Below are 7,146 nucleotides of genomic sequence, written 5' to 3'. Positions count from 1 at the left end.
CAGGGCGGCGGCGGCCGCAGCTCGAGGGTCTTGGAGGCGGTGATGGTGATCAAGATGCTTGGTTTCTTGATTCTAACCAACCAAGATCTCCTCAAGAGGATGCAGGGATCTTGAAGCTTGGAGAGTCTTGTGGAGCAACGGGCGGCTTCCGCGGGATGGAATGATGAAGACGAAGGACAACACACACCCTGGTAGTGGTCTCGATCAGGGAGAGATGAAGCCAACGCGGATTTTGCAAATCTTGGTTCTTCAAGGGAGACCCGGGAGTAGTCTCGACGAGGAATTCGTTGAGAGCCCTAAGAGATGTTGATTCTTGAATTCTTAAGGCGACCTCGGAGTAGTCTCGACGAGGGCGATGGAGGATGTCTCACGGAGTGATCTCGACGTGAAGACGTGAGGCTCTAGCCCACGGAGTAGTCTCCACGTGGGGTGAGAGTAGCCACTTCCTCTCTCTACACTCTAACTCCTATCTATCTCTATCTCTCTAAGAACTAAGGTAGAGGAACACACAATTTTCAATTCAACAAGCCTCCCTTCACTTGGGCATGCTATCCCTTATATAGTGAGGATAGGTGCCAAGTGATGTCATGTAGAGGATGAACCGTCGTGAGACGTGGTTCGACCTCTATTCAACGGTTACAACCGAAAGGAAAACATAACATGGACGAGGCCCTAAAAACACCAGCCCCGTCCGTAAGATCCACGAACGAAAATTACAACAGGACAAAATAAAATACGAAAAGGGAAGATGCTTACGTGGAGTATTTAAACCCCGGATGGCGAGCATCGGTGCGAGCATTCTGGCGTGGTTTGACTCATCCCGTCCTGGCATCAACTGGATGGTCGCCCATCAGCCGGCAGGCGCAGGCATGCGCAGACATCGGTGTGCGCTCGCGTGCGGGGGCACCGGCAGGCATTGGCATGCGCGGCCTACAGCGGGCGCTGGTGTGCACGGGCGCCCACTACACTGGCGGGGGCAGGCATAGGCCGCGCTGGTGTGCGCAGGGCCTGGCGTGCGCTGATGTGTGCAGGCGCCGCCGGGCGTTGGTGTGCGCGAGCGCTAGCGGGAGCTGGGGGGCGCGGGCACTGGCGGCGCTGGTGTGCGCGGGCGACGGTGTACGCTGGTGTGTGCAGGCACTGACGGTCGTTGGCGTGCGCGGGCGCTGGTGGGCGTAGGCGTGCGCCGGCGTCGGTGGGTGCAAGCGTGCGCGGGCGCCGGTGGACCGGCGTTCGGCTTGCGCCCGCGTGCGCGTACGCTGGCGGTGCATGCATCGGCGAACCGGCGGTCGGAGGGTACGCGGGTGGCGGGGAGGGATATGTCCTCGTCGATGGTGGCGGCGGCGGAGACGAAGATTCCGTAGGGCTAGGGTTGGGACAAGTCTTCCAAGAAGAGAAATCAATTCTTGAAAATAACTTGCCTAAAGGTTTATTACAGATTTGGCCTTCATATAGGCCTTGGAGGAAAAGAGAAAATATGGGAAATGACGTAAAAATAAAACGTGGGAGACGTGTAATCATGTCATATCAATGGGCAGTTATGGATCTGTGGTTGACGACGTGTCATGACGCGGGACGTCTCGAGAGGTGGTGGTGGCACGTCTGAAGTGTGGCGGTTATTTGGTTGATGTCGTTGATGATTCTGCGTGCCTGGTGTGTCGGATGACGTTGGTGGCGCGTCCGGTGTAGATGCAGTGACGTCGTCACCACCAGAATACCATACCAGAAATGGATTTTTATCTTTGCATACTTTATAGGTTAACCAAGTAAAATTTGAATATTACAATTTCATTTGAATTCAACAGATGTACAGAAAGAGAGTGAAACCTATGTACAATGAAGGTTATTATTTGTAATATTTGACAAAGGGTAACTTATAAGTTTTTTCTGCGCTAAATGGACTGCGAGCAGGAGTGTCATGACTAGAATAGTAATATTTAGACTCCAGTATATATTTCCAATGTTTTGGATCAGATCTCCTCTCACAAAAAAATGTAAACATGCAACTTTAGGTGCCTAACCATCAAGTTATGTTTAATTTCCTGATCTGTATTTGACCAAATTTTGTGTATTTATAACTGCTACACCTTCTATGACGATGGACCTGTTTAGGGCTTCTCTGAAGTTAAAAAAGCGTTCAGTTATTATCTCTAGGATTTTTCAGATGAAAATGATCTACAATATGTCGACTGGAAAATATAACTAATTCCGCAAATGTAAAATTGATGTTCGATGAAGTTTCGCATCTTCTATATAATCACACAAGCTGAGGTCTTTCGTCTTTGCATCCATGAGCATAACTCGTGAAGAGTAAAACGCAAGTTAGTCTTTGTAAACAACGTTTGTTTAATGGCTCAAATCCATGAGAAAAAGTCACATGGATCGGCCCCGATTCCAAAACTACGTCTCTTGGAATTGCGAAAGAGTAAACAAATTTGATCCTCCGGTACCGCAGCCGATCTATAACTTCTTTAGGAAGGATTCTCCGGGTGATCTCAATCTAAATTAATGGGCTGATACTTTTTTCCTGGAGCATAAATTTTCAAGCTGAAAAAGTCTGGTGGTCAAAATTTTCATTACTACCTTAAAGCGTAACAAAGAGACATAATTCAACTGACATTACAAGCTGAAAATAGACAGGCGAACAGATAACTATGAGTGGCTTCCCGCTTTCCAGCGCTCACTAATTAAAACGAACCATGTCTATATCACCCGTCACGGTGCCTGGCATGTTTATTTTTTTATGGCATTCCACAACAAGTGGCTCTTACAAATTTTTGGGTGAAGGATGCACGCATAAACCTTTTGATGACCGAAAAGGGTAGACATGTTGATTCAGTGTAAGTCGCATGGTGGGTCTAGATATGTCCAAACGCTCCATTCTCCGTTATCAGTGGCCTCTCGAAAGTTATCGTATGGAAGGAAAAGGTTCGAAAGGATGACGAACGGGTACATGCGTGCGAAGGAGTTCGCGAAGTTACGTCATCCTCTCTTATGCAGAAAACTTGCCATCTGCGTTTTCATATAAGAGTATCTTACGCCTGAAAGCTCAGTTGTCACAAATAGCATGGGTTCGTGGCATCTAGACTGCAACTCACACTCAATGTAATCCGAACCACAGCCCAGGAGCTTACCTTCTAATTAAAGTTATAACTTTATTCGAGCAATGCAAGCTGTTGAAGTAGCCCATGCAACATCTAGTTAACAGGAGTTGCATTAGTGTCGGTGTGAATTATTCTTTCATTTTCACGCTCTTTTCCTTCTTGTCACCAACTGTAGATTGAAAAAAACCACCTCCCACCATATTTTTCTATTTAAGGGAAAGCCAGTCAAGACAGTAGCGAATGTCCCCTCATCAACTTTATTTATTTTAAAATAATTAGACTGTAGAACGATAAAGTCCATCGGGAGGCCAGGTTGACAACATCTAATATAGTATTCGCGGACAGATCAATACGTTTTGTCTTTCAGAGAGAACAAACAACGCCGCGGTCACTTAGAAGTATTTTTTCCCTCGTAGTTTATCAAGTCTGTTGACATATAGTGTAGATAACCCATCCGTATTATCGACGAGGGGTATCTGGCTATATTTTATATGACGAAGTGTTTTTTATGTCCTTTTGCTTTCACAATTCTACGAAAGTGGACGATAGAAAAACACCGATATTGTGGAAGATTCTTTTCGGTCATCTCTGCACCTACTTCCTTCTGCTTCCTCTCGCCTTTATTACTAGGTGAATTAGGTCAGCTTAAGCTTTCTGAATGCGCCGTCACTTTCTTGTGGGTTACAATGTATCTTCCACCGTCCATGTTTGACCGAGTGCCTTTAACTTTTTTCAGGCTCGTGGATTCTCCATGGAGTATCTATTGATTGTCAAGTCAAGTTTCTTTATGAGTACGTCATTTCACAATTTCGCATAGCCTGAAGGGGATTCATTAAAGGTCAATAACTTGCCGTTAAGGAGCTCTTCATCCTACAATCCGACGGCATCACTGGTGGCGTACATTAACCCCAAGATAGTCTGAAGTTTTTCATCCTTTTCATGGAATCTTTCTTGGGTTTAAGGTTTTCGCTAACCCGAGGACAAAACAAGGCAACAAAAATGTTTACCAACAGACGAATGGCACATGTACTTTGTGTTCCCATTTTTTTTATACTTGTTTCGTATTCTATTTCTTGGCTTAATCTGTATTGTAGCTTTCAAGCCACGTACGTTATAAGCCTTGAAGTGGAGGAAAATTTGTCGAACATATGATGCAATGTATAGTACAAAATTTGGTCTGTCTCATACAGCACCGTTCGCTATTAAATTGCCATAATTTATCTTGCTTCCCTCTTTGCGATGTATAATTTCTACAGGCCAATAGTGTTATTATTTTACGCCCAGTTGGCGGCGAGTTCTAAGGCCACTGACTAACTGGGCCATCCCACTTTCGCGCTTCGTCCTATTTAAAGGAGGGCATCGTCCAAACGCTTAGTCCCTGCAGTGAAGTAAACACAACGCACTCGTTTTATTTCTAGTCATCGAGTCTATTGCCGACCCAAGAAGGCTATCCATCTCTTCTCTGTGGAGTTCCCCCCAGCAAGAAGGCTTGAATTTTCTACTTCCAGCTATCGTTCTTCTGTATACAGGATCGGCAATCTCTCGAACCGACTTTTGGCTACTATCCCAGTGCACTCAAGTTTCAAGCAGTATATTTTTCTTTCCTGTCCGGCCATGGCATCCCGTGGACAACGCAGCAGCATCTCTTCCTGGACGGCGGAACAGAATAAGCAGTTTGAAAAGGCGCTGGCCTTGTACGACGAGGGGACCGCTGATCGTTGGGTGAAGGTAGCGCAGGCTGTAAAGGGTCAGTCTGCAGAGGAAGTGAAGAAGCACTACGACGATCTCATCTCCGACGTTCTTCTCATCGAATCCGGCGGAATTTCTCTCCCTAGCTACCGCAGCTAAGAAGTGTCGCTGAAGGAAACCGGAGACCAAGTATTAAGAGAGCGGAATACTAGAAATGCGTCATTTTGAACCCTGATTTCCGTCGTACTCTAAGTACCATGGAATGTATTTGTTACGTACTTCGACGAGACTCTTTAAACAAAATAATCTTACGTCTCTAATTAAAGAAGTATCGGTGAAATGGGGGGGAACTAGGTAGTAGAAGCGGAAAAATTTTCGGTTAGTATTTCAGTGGGCCCGAAGCCACTTGCCGTGAGAATGAACGGCATTTCGGGTCGTCCGACGTTGACTAGGTAGGAGGCGATGAAGCACCCCAGTTTTATTCCCCTACGAGTGTTATGTCGGCCATTCACACAATGACAAACTGTTACGGGTTCCGTCTCCAACGCATTCTCTGTCTCTCTTTCTTTTTCTCCACCTTCTATCTCTCCTTTTACTCTGTCTCTCTCTATCTACGTATCTCTCGCTATATACATATAAACATCTTTTTTTATATCTCTTCATATTTTCTACCTTATCATTATATATCTATGTAACTATGTGTCCCTTATCATTACATACTCTTATCAATCTAACAATCTCCGCTGATTCGGCTATCTATTTATCGATCGTGTAGAGAGGGACGAGATCGACGTTAAATTTTGAAAAATGAAAGTAGCAAAAAGTTGGACGATAGAGGTCAGAAGCGATTGTCGCTGTACAAAATGGGATATAATATTTTAGCCGAGTAAAAATAGGGTCAAAACCTACTTACTACTGAAGGGGTGCAAAAGATCTGTTAGATTAACTTATTAGTGTCTAGAACTCTATGGGTACCGAAAATAGCGTATTATTTAAATACCATTCCTAGAAAGATCTAGTAATCCCAATTACTGGACAAAAACTTTTCTATTAGGATGACAATTATCATTACTATGGAGAGGCGCAGTCTATGAGTACCAAAAAGATAGAACTAATTTATAATCGGCTATTCGGGATTAAGTCGATATTCTTCTTTAAACGGGCGCCTTGTTCATTGATTCATAAAGCTTTTTTATTTTTCTCTTTTGCATCCCGTCCCCAAAGAAACTTAGCGACGCTAATCACTTGACTAAGATTTTTATATTAGGATGGTGATTAATATTAAATATGTAGAGTCGCACTCTGCCCTGACTAAAACAAGGAAACTAATTTATCATAGCCTATCAGGGCTTACGTGTATATTTCTCTTTAAACGAAGGCGTTGGTCGTTGATTCATTGAGCACTTTCAATGATCTCTTGTGTATTCCTTCCCCAAAGAGACTCAATACTGTCGTCCAAAGGTCTCTCCTTAATACTCCTTGACTTCTCTGTTGAAGATACCGTCGACCAAGGGATGTTTCAGATTCATTTCTATCGCTCACCGATTAGAAGTAGCCTGTTGTACCAGTGCACTCGAGTAATTTCTTTCGGACTAATATAGTTAACTGTACCGTCCACTATTCGTTTATTCTTTTGGTCAACATTTATGTGCAATGAATACCAATTGTTCCTTGAAATGAATTTGCCGTCTTCATTTTATCCTTGCAATATAGGTGACTAGTTGTTCCTTGACAGTCATAGATTTGTTAAGACGATCCATGGTTCTTGACCGTGAAGAGTGAAGGAGGTAATCTAGAAGGAATCTGTTACAAGAACAGTTTGTTTTTGTTGTTGTTTCTGTTTCAAGATAGGTTTTCTGTTTCTGAATGGATGGCTGAGATAATCACAGGTATGTGACTCTAACTGAATGGTAGTTAAGTGTCCTACCAAGGTGGTAGCCCCCTGAGTTGTATAAATACCTGTGTGGATCAAAGATGAAATATAGCAACAAGGGGCCCTTGTGTTGTCTCCTGGAGTTCTATCCAACAAGTGGTATCAGAGCAAGGTTCGTGGCCCTAGAAGCGTGGTGATGTGGAGACGAGGAGCGGTGCCGGTATCAGAGGCTAGTGAAGGGTCCTGTGTGGACGGAGACGGAGTCAACATGGGTGTGCCCAGAGCGACGGGTACGTGGGTGTCTCTAGTGCCTTCCCTACTCTTTCTAGGACGAACTATCCTCTATGGGCGAAGACGATGAAGATATTGCTCGAGGCATACAGGTTGTGGAGCGCCGTCATCGAGGATGATGTGCCAAGAACGAAGGATCGTCTTGCTATGGCGACCATTTTTGGAACGATATCCGAAGATCTTCAGCTTCAG

At 44.7% G+C, this 7,146-nt stretch overlaps 1 pseudogene; it reads left to right on the top strand.

Moving 5' to 3' along the window:
• Window positions 1-4,411: 4,411 nt before the first annotated feature.
• LOC144703237 (protein RADIALIS-like 6 pseudogene) lies at window positions 4,412-5,356 on the top strand (annotated as a pseudogene).
• Window positions 5,357-7,146: the final 1,790 nt, after the last annotated feature.

This window comes from Wolffia australiana, chromosome 5 (genome assembly GCF_029677425.1).
Source record: "Wolffia australiana isolate 7733 chromosome 5, ASM2967742v1".
Classification (NCBI taxonomy): Eukaryota; Viridiplantae; Streptophyta; class Magnoliopsida; order Alismatales; family Araceae; genus Wolffia; species Wolffia australiana.
The sequence above is the reverse complement of the archived record's forward strand: the minus strand, read 5'-3'. Positions and strand labels throughout refer to the sequence as shown.